General features: G+C 40.8%; 1 non-coding gene across 1 annotated transcript; it reads right to left on the reverse strand.

Moving 5' to 3' along the window:
- Positions 1-1,544: 1,544 nt before the first annotated feature.
- Positions 1,545-1,663, reverse strand: LOC138693867 (5S ribosomal RNA). Its single transcript, XR_011330553.1, has one exon. It is a non-coding gene; the product is annotated as a 5S ribosomal RNA (ribosomal RNA).
- Positions 1,664-20,001: the final 18,338 nt, after the last annotated feature.

Genomic DNA, 20,001 nt, shown 5'->3' on the forward strand with positions numbered 1-20,001 from the left:
ACAGCGAAATGGGATTCGGAACGACTTCAGAATACTGCGTAAGTAATGCCGACATTGCATTATTAAGTGATTGGTTTTCGGTGCAAAGTTTTTCTTCTTTAAGTGCGAGTATTTATTAAATACGTTCCTCGTATATAAGAACTAACGCGGTATTCTGAAGTATAGCGCGGGATTCATTCGAAACCTTTCATTAATATTCGTACAATGATACGAACGTGGCCGGAAAATTCTACGTTAGGCCTAAATGCAAAATCTTCGTCTGAGTCGCTAGAACTACTCAATAACATCACAACTGCTTCAGTGTAATTCTTAATGGTACCCTGTTACTATAAAATTGATTTTATACATATGTGTTTATTTTTTTCATTCACAATTAGAAGCTATTTCAACAGGGCTACTGTAGAAAATGTGCTAACTTCACTAGTAAAGTTTAGTTTACACGTTTGTAAAATTACTCCTTCGTTGTGAAACAAACATATCACTTGTAAAGAGCGCAAAATTTCATTCGTAAAGATTTGATTTCCTTTGTACAGTCCACCTTTACAAACAAAGATTGTGAAACAGAAGTTTACAAACAGAGTTCACAATTTCCAAAGATTGTAAACTTTGTGAAACACCCCACTGGTGAATCAGCACGCCGAGCTCGATCGAAATACAACCAGTTACTATTATTTCCCTATCGTTTTTTGACATTTGATTCCGCGTCCTACCTCTTTCATTCGTTACTAACCAACAACGCCAATAGCAGAAGGTAACGCAAAAACAGTCACCGGTTCCCCGATGCATGGCTTTCTCTCTCAATGTCAACTGAGAGTTAAAAATATTCATTATAATATGCACTTTCCACTCACTCCTCAGAATGTCTTCTTTATTTTTATTTATTTATTTTTTAAGATATGTGAGCTACGTACTGTATGTCTGATGTTTTGCCATCGTACATTCAAATATTTATATTCACTGTACAGTACAGCGAACTGTTTATACTTACTGTACATGCTATAACTACTTCTCCCAACTCCGCTATTGCTATATTTCCTAAACTAAACGCTGATATTGAAATAACGCCTGGTCTGATAATGCAGTCTGTTTAAATTTCTACCGACCAAGTTCTGCCCTTCATCATGGGAAAACAACGAGCTTCTTTAAAGGATACAACTACTAGGACAGAGATATTTTCATTATGGAATTTGTACTACCCACTGAAATGTAGTAACTAATGGGATTTTAATTAGCCATATATGTACAGTATATTACATTCTTTACCTAAAATGTCTCTAACTTCTAGGGAGAGCGCGAGGTACGTTCACAATCCCCTGAATACATATTCCCTTCTTCGAGAAAACGCAGAGAAGTGAACCGTCTCATATGAATATGCTACCAGTCATAAGTTTCAATACGGAGCTGCAAGTACTTAAGAATTATCAATTACTCTACAATTATGCAGCGGCGTCATCATCCAAGCTATAGCTGGAATAGGGAAGGGAACATAATATCCCATAAGTCTTATTAGAACACGCTGGAAATAGTGACGTAAAAAAAAAAATCGCCAACGGCACGTGGTGTTCCCAAGCGGTCACCCATCCAAGTACTGACCACGCCCAATGTTGCTTGACTTCGGTGATCGGACGAGAACCGGTATTTTCAACATGGTATGGCCGTTGCCGATGAAACTGCGTAATCTGTAGGCACTTGAGGACGATGGGATTGGGGTGCACTCGATAAAACCTGCACTCGCTCACACACACACGTAAACTGCCTGCTTAGACTCTGTACCTAAATTACCAAGCTCGTTGGATGTCATTGGGATAGATGATAAATCTATCTATCAACGGCAGTTTGGTTACGTTTCAACGTCACACACTGCTGGATTGACACGGGATTAATAAAACAGCTAGTCGGCATTCTAAGTTAAGCCACAGGTGGATTGTTGTTCAACAGCGGAGCCTCCTTTCAACCACATGGTTGTGGAACTGTAGTCGGATTTTCGACATCATTTTCATGCCATACTACGGAACTTCACACAAACTTCAATTCACTTCTTGCACCGGCGGCTACTACGAATGGACTGAAGCTCGCTACTGACTAGGGGGGGGGGGACATTTGTCTCTTGATGGATTACGTGACAGATATATAAAGTATCAGTCGTATGTTATGAACCCGAGTTTCAATAAAGATAGATTACCCGTATGTCCACAGATTCTCAGTAGTGGCCTGCGGAAGGATTATGCCCGCGGTCGACAAGTTACCTTCTAAGTTGTTTTCCCTCAACAATTAATGCTGCCAAGTGAGTAGGAATGACACCGCGCTCTCATATAAGTCGTACGAAACTATTAAGGAAACGAATTTGCCTCGTGGATCCAAGTCTCCCATGGACTGCCTATAATGTATTATCTATCCTAGAAGTGTTATCGGGGTGATTATTTAAATTTTCACTCGGTGGGAACCGCTGTTGTTCTTCATTCATCTACTCTGTTATGAATAACTTGTGGCCCTTAAAAGGGCCGGTTGCTGATTCCCTAGCAAGCACTCCCGCTTACTTGGAACTAGTGTATTTTGTGACGGCCTTGGTCCCTTCACTGACGGCGTGCTTGGCCAGCTCACCGGGTAGCAGGAGACGGACGGCTGTCTGGATCTCCCGACTGGTGATGGTCGACCGCTTGTTGTAATGCGCGAGCCGCGAAGCTTCCGCGGCGATGCGCTCGAAGATGTCGTTAACGAAGCTGTTCATGATGCTCATAGCCTTTGAACTGATTCCCGTGTCTGGGTGAACTTGTTTCAGAACCTTGTAGATGTAAATGGCGTAGCTCTCCTTCCTCTTGCGCTTCTTCTTCTTATCGCCCTTCGAAATATTCTTCTGGGCCTTGCCGGCCTTCTTGGCAGCCTTTCCGGAAGCTTTGGGGGGCATGGTGCTCGTCTGATGATGAGCCCGGAGGGAGAAAAATATTTAAGTCGCAGGGACAATGCCGTACTGCCTTCCCAGTGCGAGCCAATAGAAACAGCGCAAACGTTTGTGACTTTACGATTGGTCCGCTGTCGATTATTGACGTTGGCGTAAAAGTGAAGGTTACCGTGGCATCATAACTCCAACACAAATCAAAAGGAGGAGCCACCATGAATAACAACAACCCTGAAAGCAGAGCAACACAACCAGCAGACAGAGGTAAGGGCAGTTACAAAACCTCAAAAAACCGCTCTCACTCCGCTGAGGATTTGTCAGTAAACACTTCATCCACTGACAATCCTTTCCCAGGTCTAATACACCAGCAGTCACCTCCTGACGCTTTCACAGAATCAGAGGCAAACACAACTCTCATAATATATAATTATAGTGCCTCAGAGCTCAAAAAAGTTCTAAACCAAATTCGTGTACATGTTCGCTGGTACAAACACCATGAACACTTACTTATTATAAATTTCCATACCCGAGCTCACCTCTCAAAATTTACACAGTACATTCCACCCTCAATTCTTGGCCCTCGTGAAGAAACGCAGTACATGATTCCGGACCAAGCCAAATTGCAAGCCCCTTGGCTCTCACAACCCGCTCAAAGACAATACAAACCAAATGCAGCTACCAAAGAAATATCTGCCCCTACCGCAAAAACTCCACTCAAAACAAATAACAGAGAACTACGATACAGACTAGAAAATCTGATATCGTCTCTGCCACTTCCCTCTCAAAGCACCACAGTACACCAAGACCTACAATCCCCCGTATCACCAATCCAAACGAATCCTAATTTTGTCCCCAATCAAATCACGCCACAACCTTCCACATCAAATGCAAATAATAAAACCACTCCTAGCAAAGACATTCCAATATCACAAACGCATCCACCGCCTGCTGCAACTCAAATTGACTCACGCGTAGCTATGCGTATCAATAACCAAGATCTACACAAAAACAACCCCACCATCATATATCAAAATTGCCTAAAAATTCAAATCACACCACCTCGACAAACCTGGTCGCAAAAATTCAGTTCAACAACTCTTATTTTCGAAAACCAAGAGCACTTAGATAAATTCATCTCCTCCTACCCACCCAACACTTTCGGACCCAACGCAGAATATGCAATTAAAATTAACAGACAGAACAGAAATACGGAGAGTGCTCAATCTTACGCCAAAGAAACCAATCTAGTTGCTACTGGAATCTCCCCGGAAATAGACATAGAAACAGTATCAGCTGCTATGACAAACATCAACTTAGAACACACTAGGATCACAAGAATAAGAAATAGCTACGGACCAACGCCCCTTGTTCGCATTTTCACAAAAAACCCGAACACCATATCGACACTTCTCAGCGATGGCCTCCGACTGTGGGGCAGAACATATCATTGTGAACCGCCCAAACTAGGAAAACGCCATATTCCATGCAGGAACTGTCATCAGTATCTGCATGAGAAGAAAAACTGCACAAACCCCGCAGTTTGTTTTCACTGTGGGAACATTGGCACTTCCTGTGCACATAAAGATCGACCACATCATTGCGCCACCTGTAATAGAGACGGACATTATACAGGACAGATGCACTGTCCACTATATCCACGCGAAATCCAACTCCCCGATGAACCCACCTACAGACCATTCATTAGGAAACAAAATATTGATTCGCCACTTAAACCCAGCCAAATGACACCCCCAAACCAGCCCCCGTCTCTTAACACAATCAATTTCCCAACCCTCAACTCCGTCGACAGCGACATATCCAACATACCAAACGAAACCACCAACAGTCCCAAACCCCACACATTTGCTCAGATCTTGGCAACACCACAAAAAACCGACAGAAATGATCTACCCACCCCCCAACAAATCGCCAACTTTATAGATGAACGTATCGCCATCCACATAACCCGCATTGAAAAATACATTGACGAAAAAATCAATCAAGCCATTAACAATTTAACACAATTTATCACAGCCACAACAATAAACACGACCCCACCCTCACGACTCGAAAATACCACAGCCACTATAAATGCCACAGCCAAAAAGACCATAAATAGAAAAGTTAGCGTTGCACCTTATGGAAACAATATAGATGTAATAATCACGCCCATAGTCCAGAAAGTCCAAACTATGATAGGTGGCGCAATAGAACGAGCCCTGGCGGATTACCAATCCCTACCCTGCCCCTCAGGAAATTCACGGCACCTTGACACCACAAACAGCCTCTCACCAACAACCTAATACCACTATAATGGCGTCCATCCTACTTCGACATGACATCACGATAATTCATTGCAATATTAGACACCTGTATAACAACAGAACGGAACTCACTCACCTCATCCAAGAGCAAAAACCCGAAATCATATGTTTAAATGAAACCCACCTTCGAGACAAAGACCGCTTTACTATGAGAGACTTCACTATATATCGACGCGACAGACCTACGATAGGAGGAGGAGTTATGATTATGACTAACAAAAACTTGACAACAACTCAAATTCCCCTACCCCTTCACCTCGACGACCAAGAATGTGTAATAATTCAAATCCACATAGGAAATTCTCGCATGCATGTGGCTTCTTTCTACTCTCCGCCAGCCAATCCACTCCCATCCACACTCCTGCGTTACCTTCACACCCTTCCAAATGTCATAATCACCACAGATATCAACGCCCACCACCCCTTCCTCCATGATAACAATCGGAACACCAAAGGCAACCACCTAGTGACGCTCTTACCCAGTCTCAACCTAGTACAAGTTCCACTCCCTGCCCCCACACGCCTACCAACTCCTACTCAACAATTTACAACTCCTGATAAAATATTCATCTCTCCCAGATTACACAACCGACTCATCAATACTCTAGTCCTTCCCCCTCTAAATTCAGATCACGCACCCATACAAATTAAACTTGCCTGCCCCTTTTACCGCTCTCAACCCGTAAACGAAGCTATATACATGCGAGATTATCGTAACGCTGATTGGCAGAAATTCAAAGATTACATATCTAAATCACTCCCTCATTTTCCAATCACGAAACACGAAGACTTAGACACCGCAGAGACTTTGTTTGTACAGGTGCTTAATGAAGCTATTCAAGACTCAATACCACAAAAACGATATACCACTGACCGTCGCCGTGCACTACCTCCAGATATCTTAAAAATCATAAAGACAAAAAGAGCAGCACACAGACTCTACATGCGCACCCATGAAGATGAAGACAGACGCCTCTACCGCTCACTACAAGAAGATGTCAAAGACGCTATACAGAGATACGAGACGCGACGATGGGACAAATTCATTCAGAAAGTCGACAAAGACAGACTAAACGCTCCCAAGCGATTTTGGGAAACCATAAAGCGTATTAGGGGCAAGTACCAATATACTTCCCACCCATTACGCAACAGACAACAAACGATTATTGACACACCAGGCAAACTGGAAGCCTTCCGACAGTTTCTATCCAACACGCACACAACACCTATACATCCAGATTTCGACCAAGATCATTACCATTTCATCACAGATCATATCAATAACCATCATATCCTCTATAATCCACTCCCAGCACCAGCACCACGATCAACCGACGACCCCATCATTGATGACATCACCATACTAGACATCTCACTTGCCCTCCAAACATGCAAGAACTCAGCACCAGGACCTGATGGTATCACATACCAAACACTTAAACAACTCCCGCCGACAGCCCTTAATTTTCTTGCTGGTCTTTTCACCCTCTCTTTGAAACTTGGACACGCTCCGACACGCTGGAGACATTCACACATACTTCTATTTCCAAAACCTGGTAAAGACGCCTCAGACCCCGCCAACTACCGACCCATAAGCCTCACCCCGACTATTGCCAAGTTAATGGAGAAAGTACTCGTTTCACGCTTGCAGGTTTACCTGCGCGACCGAAATATGATTCCCGATTCTCAGGCGGGCTTCAGACCGGGAGTCCAGCCGACTGATCAGCTGATACGGGTACTTACCCCCATTGAGGAGGCCTACTCTAAACGACATTACTCAATCTTGGTAGCGCTCGACGCCAGACGAGCCTTTGACACAGTATGGCTGGACGCCTTGCGATATAAATTAACAAACATGCAATTTCCGCACGAAATAACACGCTGGATCTCCAGCTTCCTGAATAACCGATCTGGCCAGGTCCGTCTTGGCAGACAAGATCTGTCCCGCACCTTCCAAATCGAAGCAGGAGTTCCCCAGGGCAGCGTGATTTCCCCCCTGCTCTATAACATATATGTATCTGACATCCCTCAACCCAACAACAATCAAGTGGGCCTGGCACAGTTTGCTGACGATGTTGCTTTCTGGGCCACCCATCCCCGCTTACGATCCGCCAGGGTACTAATAGACAACGCCCTGAGACAGTACACTGAGTGGGCCAACACCTGGAGAATTACCATCAACACCGAAAAAACCCAAACCTGTGTCTTCCGCCCCTCTTTAAAATCACGAATCACAAACAGACAACACATTACAATCGGACAAGCATTAATACCACTCCAACACAAAGTAACATATCTAGGCATTCCACTCACATCAAAACTCTCTTGGACTACAATAGCGCAAACAATATGGGACAAATACAACAAAGCCACTAAAGCAGTAAGCTACCTAAGCGGCATTAGACGACAAGGCTGCCACGCCAACACATTACTACACCTATATAAAGCACTGGTTCGATCCCAGTGCACCTACTCCTCCTACTTTCTATTGCAATCTTCACCCTCAACACAAAAGAAATTTGAGTCCCGTGAAAGGAAATTATTGCGCCAGATATTTCGACTACCCAAACATACCAGAAACGACACAGTATACATCCACACCAAAACGAAACCACTCTCCACACACCTAATCCGAACAGTCACTAAATACACACACTTCGCACTACGTCGCTCATACACACAACATATGTTTAACAATCCTCCACACACCAACAAGAACACAACCATTGAAAAACTCCTACAAGCCTATCAAGATCACTTCAATCCACAAAATAACCACTAAACTCTCCCCCTCTCTCTCCCTCTCTACAACACCCCTCGTCTCCCGGAGTCGGCTCATTCGCGCTCTGTCTCCCATAAATACCCCAAAAGAATGCCATCGTTGAGGAATGCACATACATGTCATAGACCAGAACCCGACACATACAATTAATAATCCACTTTCATCTACAACGAGAGGAAATCGAAATCAAATACCCCACCCACAACATAACGTACCAGCGAACATCTCTCCGACTGCTGGATAGCTGAAGTCAAAATGCCAACGCACAAACACAAGGATAACAACAATATAAACAAATTGTGACTGCCCTCACCACTGCTTAGTGATGCATGATAGCTATCGTTGAATAACTAAACAATAAATAAATACATTCAAAATTCACGCAAGCCCAGTAAATAATTTACATCACAAACAGTTCATGGTCACTCCTCAAATAACAACAAATCAAAACTTAAAATCTGCTTCTTAAATCTTCTTTCTTACTTTCTACCCACCTGTCTTCTTTCCACGTCTCAATCTCAATCTCATAAAAGCCCTAAATATCCAACATTCTAATAACACTGCACTCACAAGCACTCACGGTCGAAGAGGGCATTGTAATGTAAGACCCTAAAACGACCGCTGGCTCTGCCAGCAATCAACTCTGACATCGGGCGAGGCGTCGTTCTTGTAGTTAAACAGCTGCAAGTAGGAGTAGCATCATGTCGGGTCGTGGAAAGGGAGGCAAGGTGAAGGGAAAGTCAAAGTCTCGATCCAGCCGTGCTGGGTTGCAGTTCCCGGTAGGCCGTATCCACCGTCTTTTGCGTAAGGGCAATTACGCAGAGCGAGTTGGTGCCGGTGCGCCAGTCTACCTGGCCGCGGTGATGGAGTACCTGGCGGCCGAAGTTCTCGAGTTGGCTGGCAACGCAGCTCGTGACAACAAGAAGACTAGGATCATTCCTCGTCACTTACAGCTCGCCATTCGCAACGACGAGGAGCTGAACAAACTCCTGTCCGGCGTCACCATCGCCCAGGGTGGTGTGTTGCCCAACATCCAGGCGGTTCTCCTCCCGAAGAAAACCGAGAAGAAGGCTTAAGCCCCTTCTCCGTAAAACGGCCCTTTTAAGGGCCCCACTAACCTCACAAAAGTCAGAAATAGCCAGTATTGTTAATCCTCTCTCACGGCTTCGTAATGTAATTTCATTACGCGTGTCAACTTTCTCTCTCTCTCTATACCGGTGGGCTGATTTAATATCATCATTCTGTAATTTTGTGCTCTGAACGATGTCGTTGTCCCAGGTTCGCACTGAAGTACTTGAAACCGTTGTACATTTACTAGGCTATTGTGTGATAACACATTATACTGATGCATATAGAAAGGTTTCATTATTATTATATAATTTAACACAATACGAATTAAATTAGATGATGATGCCAAAGTACATAGTTGGCTTCGAAATTTATGTAATATATTTCTATCATATTAGAGTAATGGAGATTATCGTGAAAATAATCACAAGTCCCCTTCTTTGGTGCCCATCGTGGTTTTAGACATATACGTTTGAATATACTAGTTTACTTTACTACATACTACGAATGAAACTAATTTTGAATAAGAAATCGATAACTGGTGAACAACTTACGGCGTTATAATAGAGTTCCTAATGCGTTTGTTTGTTGGTGCACATATTGGCCGCACGCGCAGGAACCCCAATACTGAGATGATGACATGACCTTCTCGTAGGAATCGAAGGCTTTGACAATTTGCGTTCGAATTTCCCCTCTCTCTGTCGTTTCGTTCGAACCGAAATGACGCAAGCTATACGTGGAAGTTGTCTGACAGGACGAAGTCCTGTGTTCTGACATGCGATGTGTACCTCTTCTCCCCAGTGTTTACCACACTGGATTCCTATGACCTAAAAGTTGGCATTGCAAAAACGTGGTGATGTGATGTTCAGTATGTGTCAATCCCCTCGGTTCCTTGTTACGGTCTGGTGAGCATTGCCTACCTGCGTTGTCATATTACCCACCAATTCTTCGGACAGTGATTATTGACTTACAGAAGTTTACAGTAACAGGTAACATAATCCGAGGAGCAAGGCTTCACAGAGGAATCCGGTCTTTCCACTTGATATACCAAGCGTTGGGGTCAGACCCATTTGAAAAACGGAGAGGCATTTCTTACAACGTCTTTTGCTGATACTGAAGTGCCCCTACGAAATAAGTTCTGTTTTCCGCACTGGCCTGTTGAGCTAGTGGTCACACAGTAAAGGTGAATTAAATTAATCTCGACAACTACTGCCCTTTTTAGACGGATTTTATGGCCCTGAAAAGGGCCGTTTTGCCGACGGATTCGGCAGCAGACGTGTGTAGGCAGTCTAACCGCCGAACCCGTAGAGAGTCCTCCCCTGCCTCTTCAAGGCGTATACCACGTCCATGGCCGTGACTGTCTTCCGCTTCGCGTGCTCGGTGTATGTTACAGCGTCACGGATTACGTTCTCCAGAAAGACCTTGAGAACACCTCTCGTCTCCTCGTAGATGAGGCCGGAGATACGCTTTACGCCTCCACGTCGGGCGAGACGACGAATGGCCGGCTTCGTGATGCCCTGAATATTATCTCGGAGAACCTTCCTGTGGCGCTTCGCTCCACCTTTGCCAAGACCCTTGCCTCCCTTGCCGCGTCCAGTCATGTTGCTCGTGTGACGAAGGTTAAAAGTGATCTCGACGGCGGGTCATTTTTTGGTTTATATACTAAAACCCGCGGACCAATCACATTACGGAAGGGGCGTGGCTTCTCAACGGGCGAAGACATAAATACCCCTCTTGGGGGCAGCGGGGGCGACTGTATTGCGTCAACTTGGGTTGCGAGGACTAAGGAGTAAGCGATGGCACGTACGAAGCAAACTGCGCGTAAGTCCACGGGAGGCAAGGCTCCACGAAAGCAGCTGGCAACGAAGGCCGCTAGGAAGAGCGCACCGGCTACTGGAGGCGTGAAGAAACCCCATCGATACCGCCCTGGTACAGTTGCTCTTCGCGAGATCCGTCGTTACCAGAAGAGCACCGAGCTCCTCATCCGCAAGCTGCCTTTCCAGCGCTTGGTGCGTGAAATCGCTCAGGATTTCAAAACCGACCTCCGTTTCCAGAGCTCAGCCGTAATGGCCTTGCAGGAGGCAAGCGAGGCATACCTCGTCGGTCTCTTCGAGGATACCAACCTTTGCGCCATCCACGCCAAGCGCGTGACCATTATGCCCAAGGATATTCAGCTGGCTAGGCGCATCCGCGGCGAGAGGGCTTGAATTAACAAAGGTACTCCTGCCCGCAAAAAGGCCCTTTTCAGGGCCACTAGTTATTTCTCGGAAGAGCCGGTTGTACCGTACTCCAGGTCTCGTTCCTACTACCCTCAGTTCAAGGTCACCTCAATAATATAAATGGTTTCTCCCTTTCCATTCCTCACCGTATCAGCATTTTCCCACAGCCTGTTTGACAAATATCGCAATGTATCCTATAGGTTAATAAACAATTTTTTAATAGAACGATGGATAACAAAGTTTCTTAGGAAAATTAAAAAAAAATTTCACAGTTCTATAATATTGCACATTATATATATTTACCAAATTAAGGGTTAACGCCGCCGGGACGAGTGATCCTCCGTCCGACCGATCACAAGCGCCAAGGCTCAAAGTGGTCCAGAAAGCAAATCTAGCTGGACTAAAAATGTGACATATTTCCATGAAACTTCGCACTATAGTCACTACTGTATAAGAGGAGAAACTACCCCTTTATAGACGATGCGTTTTGACAAAAATTAGTGACTTGTCTCATATATAATATATTGTTTTAATGAAACTTTACACAGTACTTACATGTAGCTCGTTTATACTATATTGGATACAAAATGTGATTATGATTGTATAAGAGTAGCTACTTGTCTCCTATCTAACATTTTTTACTTTCACGAAACTATAACTGTGACTCATTATTTTCGATAGTACAGACGTGGTCTGCTTAGGAAAGGACAAGCGGAAGACTGTGACCTTTGTGACCTCGGGTGGGTATTACGATAACATTTATAACCGTCACCCTGATAAGCATCCGAGCAGCTTATTTCAAAAAGGAGTTTGAATACAAACAATTCCTTCAATCTACTACGATTATTACAATAACTGATTTCATTAATCTCCTCTCTTCTTTAGCAAAATATAAATTACCTTCAATTGGTCGATTCAGCAAACTTGTTCATAAAACTTATCGCTATTGCGTCACGTTTCGCAATTTTTCTAAAGTAAAAACAAAAACACGAACAAACGCCTACTCCTTTAACCTCATCGCTCTCTTATCTCTAGAATCCCGGGGGGTTGAGAACCTGAATTCTCTGTGGTGTGAAACAAAGCAACCCGCAGGAGCAATGACACGTTCAATTGTCCTAATAATAGAAAAAAAATTACACGTCATTTAGTGTATTCAGAACATTTTTACAGGACCGTGTAGGATATTCACTCTCCTGTCGAATAGTTTCGGCGGCTGGTAGGCGATACGCATTAATTAAAATAATACTTGCGTACCTTGTTCAGGACAGTGACTGTGCTACTTTCTTTCTTTCTTTCTTTCTTTCTTTCTTTCTTTCTTTCTTTCTTTCTTTCCTTTATTTGTAGCTTATTGATGACACCAGATGCCATAACGGAAATGCCGTGATGGTATGTTTGTTTAATATTCAAAATCAAGTGACAGACGCTATTTGACTTTGCGGTGGAGGGGATAGGGACCTGATCTCGGATGTTCCGAGAGATGCCGGCGCACAGTTGTCCAGAACGCAAAACTATGTAAGAAAATCAACTTCATCATAACCGAAGTTTAAGTAATATCTAGGCTTAAACAAAAGCTAGGCATTGTGCACAACAGCATACAAAACATCAATATCAGTAAGAGGTGGGACAAAACATGAGTTTTTTTTTTAAAGTCACGCTCTTCAGTTGATTTTTGTTCGTGGGGTCAGTGGCTGTTTTATACTGTTAAACCTTCCCTTATGGAGGTCATAGGACAAGATGTGTACTTTCATTTAATACGCGAAAAGCAATCTATAATACGTTAGCATTCATTTAATTGGCACGTTTACTGAGATTTGTGCAACTAGTTTTTTTTTTTTTTTTTTTTTTTTTACGACATATTTAACAGGCTGTGCATTACAAGTAAACCTGAGTTAACTTTCAATTCTTCTACCCACACATTAATCAAATATTAAACTCTATACGGCTTAAAATTTAGCTGCTACATCCTGCAAACTTAGATGTTATATTCATCTCTTGGTGGCGCTTTACGAATTCGACAGCAGCCACTTTTCAGAGTCTGGATGAAGGAGCTTAATTTCTCCAAGAAAAATTCAACACTTCTTGAACATATAATGAACAACTAAATTATGGAGTATATCCATGAATCTAGCATTTTGTTACCAACTGCGAAAAATATGGCAGGCTAGTCATCTTTTAGGAGCATAATTTCTATTAAAACATTAAAAATTATCAGAAAAACTAATTTTTCCCTAATTCCCTAATTACACGAGCATAATTCGTTTTTGCATAGATGCGTATAAAATTTCATGGAAATATGTTACATAGGGGAGAAATTATTAACTCTGTATAAATGTAGTCTCTAAACACAAGAAGTAGATTCCCATATAAAAACCATTATCTGAATTTATGCTACCTGTAACTATACTGTGTGAAATATAATGTAAATATTTCAGTTAAGATAGAAATTATTAATTTAGTCTATAAAGCACTTCCGATACAACTCTTCACACAATAATAATAATAATAATAATAATAATAATAATAATAATAATAATAATAATAATAATAATAATAATAAATAATTCTGAGCTTCAGTGCAAGAACTCTTTAACCCTCACACAGCTTGTTCTGAGAAAAATCAGTATTAAAGAAATTTATACACATTAAACAAATTGTAATGCTATATGTTGTCATGTCTCTTCTATCCCTCACGTGGAAACTTAGGCTTACACAGCAGCAAGAATAAGATAACAACGTTATTATCATCTGTCCTTTTATGGCTATACAGTTTCTGCAGTGAACTACAGAATTATTAACTATTATTATTACAGACCTGTTATTTTTTTCACTTTTTTCACACACACACACACACACACACACACACACACACACACACACACATCTATTATACTAAACATAAACCCACAAGAGAAAACAATACTTGTATTAACTGTAAACATTTTTCTTCCTTTCTTTATTTTTAGCAGAATCCTCCATTTCACCCTTTATCTCACTAGATGCGCTTCCCGCAGACATTCTTCATTATATGTTTCACACACCACTTCGTAACACTTGCAGCGGTTGACTTTTGTTTTCTTGTCTTTTTCTCTAGGGTATATTGTACATAGTGCTCGGTATCGGTGCTCGTTCACGTGATATTTTACCTTTGTTTTTCTTGCTAACTCCTGCCAATTTTTCTGATATTTCCCGTAGTTGATTGGTCAAGTACTGCGGATTGATTCCCGGTTATAACAAACACACCTACACTACATTCCAATGATTTCTGACTCGTTACTGCACATTTTAGAAACACTGTACGAAAGCACACACAGTCTCTCGTAAATCAACAGGTTACAACAGAGACTTACACTTGCAAACGCGTGGGGATTTCAGAAAATTTCTTACTATTTCAGTACCTTTAACTGTACAACAGATTTTGTTTTCTCGAAAAAGAAAGGTCAACGTTACTATTGACAAAAGACAGAAACGTACGATTACAATACCTTTATTTTAAACAATCTTAGAGGTGGTCTGGGAATTCCTAAACTCACCACGCGACTACTTAACCCTAGACAGGTAATCATCACTGTACTCATGTTAAAGGTAAGCATTCGTAATTTTTACTACTCACATTTTAATTAACTGAAATCAACTCAATATCACACATTTAACAACTTTTACACATTTCGTAGCCATTAGTGTTCATTTAATTTTAAGTTTGTCATAAAGTCTTTACGTTCATGTTATTGTCCTATTTACAATTAGTGCAAACAACAGCGCGATGTTCTCTGCAGAACCCCTTTTTGCAAAGTCCACAAAATGTTGTCATCATTCTCCTCTTCTTTGCAGGACATTTATAGCAAACAGTACGTTCACCATCTGGCTGCATTACCTGGCATTGTTGTTGCACAGCAATGTTCAGATGTTCTTCAATTGTTGCCCGCAGAGATCGGTGTAAAGTAGGACGTGCAAAGCGGTGCTGCATCCACGGTTTTGTCAGCTCTTCACACAATTGGAAAATGAATTGTTTTCTTGATATTGTTTTCTGAGTTCTTCTAACTATAAATTATCCATGAATTTATACTTGCAATATTTAGCATGTTGTAAAATATTGCTAGTGGCCAGCGCCTCGTCTTTCTATTGCAGGAAAGATTGTGGCACATTTGACATAGTGTATCTACACCACCTTTAGTCCCATTGTAAATAATAATAATAATAATAATAATAATAATAATAATAATAATAATAATAATAATAATAATAATAAAGGCTTTACATATAACGTGTTGCTTACTGTTGTCATTGCAGTCCACGTCGGTGGGGGTGGGGGGGTTTCTTTCTCCTCCTCCTTCCTCTAGAAAGAGCAGTTACCAGGGTCTAAGGAAGTGAATGCCCTTTTCTTTCTGGGCTCATCCCTACATTTGTCTTAGCTCCTTAGGGAAAACCACGGAAAACCCTCAGGCTTGCGAATAGACTGAATGAATGAGAGGAGAAACTTTAAAGGTACGTGAAAACACGTCCATGCAAGGGAGTTGGGACTGTGAAAAATTGAATATGTGAAATCCAAGACTGTATTTGCCAGGCGAGCAAAGAAGAAGAAGAAGAAGAAAGGCTTACGTATGACGTGTGGCTTACTGTTGTCATTGCAGTCCGCGTCGGCCAGCGGTGGGAGGGGGGGGGTCAATATACCTGCACATATCAGTTCAAATTATAAAAACCTCTTAATGCTACTGCGGTACTATTCCATTGCCGAACACAATATGAAGAAATTAGCAGATCCCTGAACTGAACTCTTATTACTCTGAAATTACCGCGCAGTACAATTATAGCTATGACGCATTGCAAGCGTTAGTCACCATATCGATTTGCTAAGCAAATTTTATCCCTTTAGAGCATGTCCCCCCCCCCTCCTCCTCCATATCAGCCAACAACATACTGGATGAAGAAGACTCCTGCAAAAGGGACGAATTAAGATTTAATTTTATTTTAATGATAGACTAACATTGCAAAGTTCCAAAATAATTTTTTGCATTCCTTCATTACACTAGTCGTACAAAATTGCGGTCGTATCTCGTACTATCTATACTAATAATAAATCTGTAGCCGAAATTTTTCTGGTAAGTTTCGATTTTCCAAAAGTAATTGGTCCTAACATATATAATTAACCACCCTGAAACCGAAAATCGCATTTTTGAAAATTTTGTTTGTATGTCTGTCTGTATGTTTGTTACCTTTTCACGCGATAATGGCTGAACCGATTTATATGAAAACTGGAATATAAATTAAGTTTGTTGTAACTTAGATTTTAGGCTATATGGCATTCGAAATACTTTATTTAAAAGGGGGGTTATAAGGGGGCCTTAATTAAATAAATCGAAATATCTCGCTTATTATTGATATTTGAGAAAAAATGTTACATAACAGATGTTCCTTTAAAAATGATTTCCGTTAAGTTTTATTTTTTTACAACATTTTGATAGGACTGATATTTAATGAGATAAATGAGTTTTAAAATTAAAATAACGCTATCTAAGACGGTGCAATGAATTAAGAACAAATGACTTCGTCTATAAGGGGCCTTGGACAACAACAATCGAAACAGGGGCCTTGGACATCAACAAACAATCGAAAGCTATTAAACATAGCCTACAGGGAATGTTTCTGTGTTTGTATGAAGTAATATCACAAGCTCGTAAATTAACTGATTTGTATAATTAGTTATTATTTCACCATTGGAAACTGTAGTTTCTCTAGATGGACATAATGCTATAATGTTATTACAGTAACGTCTGAGTAAATCGAGGACAGGTAAGATTAAAATAGCTTCTTATGCACAGAAAATTTGATAGGCTATTTTGTACATTCGTTTTCTGTATTTCTTAAAATAATATTTATGTACACGCATTTTAATCTCAGAGAATTAACGAACAACGAGAGTGTATTGATTTAGTATGCAGTAATAGTACTTTAGCTTGGCAATCCATTATTTTAATAATTCATATTTTAACTATGCTCAATTGAATCGTGTTAAAATACATAAAATATATATGCAATAAATGCAGTGCTAAAAAAAAATTGGGTAATATGCGAAGCAGATTATCTTGCGCTGTTGTAAAAGTTGTTCCATGGATCAGTCGTCCTATTTTAATTATGTAATTACTTTATATTTATTTCTAACAGGTGGAGCGGAGCGAACGGGTACGGCTAGCTAACAATAAGTGAGAACTTACAATACAACAACGACAACAACAACAACAGCTGATAATCTGAAAGGGAACATAGTAATTTGGGGTGAATTAAAATGCAGCTTCCATTCGTTTAAAATTTCTTTAAATTTTAACTAAATATTAATGTAGATATTACCTCTAAAGGTAAATGGGGGCATGTTTCACAACGCTAACAAATTACAAATTAACAATATACAATTAACAACGGAAATATTACATATGCTTGTTAACTGTGTTTCACAATGCAATCTTATTCACTTGTATGTTTTAACGAACTTTACAAAATCGGCGAAACAAACTTACAAATACGCATAATTGGTTGAACAAAATCGCCAACGACAGTTTACAAAAATCACTAAGGATCAGAGGTAAAGTAGCTGTAATTTTAGAACTATCGATGGACATGTTTATATTTTTTTATATATATTTTATTTAGATTTTGCTACATCGGCGACAACGGAGTTTCGCGGCATGCAATTGGTCGAGCATACCAATGCATTAATTAGCCTACGACTTAACTGACGAAAGTTAGCGCGAAATTCATTCAAATAATTGATAAATAATGGATTTGACCCACGTAGTTATATGCAGTTGATAGAGCAGCTAACATGTCCATCCATTAAAATCAACTTCGCTCTCTGCTGGTCCATCAGTATATTTTATTGTTTCATCCATAACCTCGCCAACATTAGGGAACCCAGCAGGAGGAGCATAAAAATCCTTTGCCCGAGTAAGCACATTCGGTGATCAATAACCCGCCTCGAGTTTTTTCAATCTTGTAACAACATCAACTACCATGTGTGAACTTTTGCACACTGTAATCTTATAAATTCCGTTCTTATCTGCTAACGCAGGGAACTGAGAGCTACTATGCAACCAATGCAGTTCTCGCTTTGTGGTTAGGGCACCACTTTTCCCTTTCAGATGTTGCATGTGATGTCCCATATCTTGTAGGAGAGATTACAGCGAAATGGGATTCGGAACGACTTCAGAATACTGCGTAAGTAATGCCGACATTGCATTATTAAGTGATTGGTTTTCGGTGCAAAGTTTTTCTTCTTTAAGTGCGAGTATTTATTAAATACGTTCCTCGTATATAAGAACTAACGCGGTATTCTGAAGTATAGCGCGGGATTCATTCGAAACCTTTCATTAATATTCGTACAATGATACGAACGTGGCCGGAAAATTCTACGTTAGGCCTAAATGCAAAATCTTCGTCTGAGTCGCTAGAACTACTCAATAACATCACAACTGCTTCAGTGTAATTCTTAATGGTACCCTGTTACTATAAAATTGATTTTATACATATGTGTTTATTTTTTTCATTCACAATTAGAAGCTATTTCAACAGGGCTACTGTAGAAAATGTGCTAACTTCACTAGTAAAGTTTAGTTTACACGTTTGTAAAATTACTCCTTCGTTGTGAAACAAACATATCACTTGTAAAGAGCGCAAAATTTCATTCGTAAAGATTTGATTTCCTTTGTACAGTCCACCTTTACAAACAAAGATTGTGAAACAGAAGTTTACAAACAGAGTTCACAATTTCCAAAGATTGTAAACTTTGTGAAACACCCCACTGGTGAATCAGCACGCCGAGCTCGATCGAAATACAACCAGTTACTATTATTTCCCTATCGTTTTTTGACATTTGATTCCGCGTCCTACCTCTTTCATTCGTTACTAACCAACAACGCCAATAGCAGAAGGTAACGCAAAAACAGTCACCGGTTCCCCGATGCATGGCTTTCTCTCTCAATGTCAACTGAGAGTTAAAAATATTCATTATAATATGCACTTTCCACTCACTCCTCAGAATGTCTTCTTTATTTTTATTTATTTATTTTTTAAGATATGTGAGCTACGTACTGTATGTCTGATGTTTTGCCATCGTACATTCAAATATTTATATTCACTGTACAGTACAGCGAACTGTTTATACTTACTGTACATGCTATAACTACTTCTCCCAACTCCGCTATTGCTATATTTCCTAAACTAAACGCTGATATTGAAATAACGCCTGGTCTGATAATGCAGTCTGTTTAAATTTCTACCGACCAAGTTCTGCCCTTCATCATGGGAAAACAACGAGCTTCTTTAAAGGATACAACTACTAGGACAGAGATATTTTCATTATGGAATTTGTACTACCCACTGAAATGTAGTAACTAATGGGATTTTAATTAGCCATATATGTACAGTATATTACATTCTTTACCTAAAATGTCTCTAACTTCTAGGGAGAGCGCGAGGTACGTTCACAATCCCCTGAATACATATTCCCTTCTTCGAGAAAACGCAGAGAAGTGAACCGTCTCATATGAATATGCTACCAGTCATAAGTTTCAATACGGAGCTGCAAGTACTTAAGAATTATCAATTACTCTACAATTATGCAGCGGCGTCATCATCCAAGCTATAGCTGGAATAGGGAAGGGAACATAATATCCCATAAGTCTTATTAGAACACGCTGGAAATAGTGACGTAAAAAAAAAAAT

Source organism: Periplaneta americana, unplaced genomic scaffold (assembly GCF_040183065.1).
Source record: "Periplaneta americana isolate PAMFEO1 unplaced genomic scaffold, P.americana_PAMFEO1_priV1 scaffold_24, whole genome shotgun sequence".
Taxonomy (NCBI): domain Eukaryota; kingdom Metazoa; phylum Arthropoda; class Insecta; order Blattodea; family Blattidae; genus Periplaneta; species Periplaneta americana.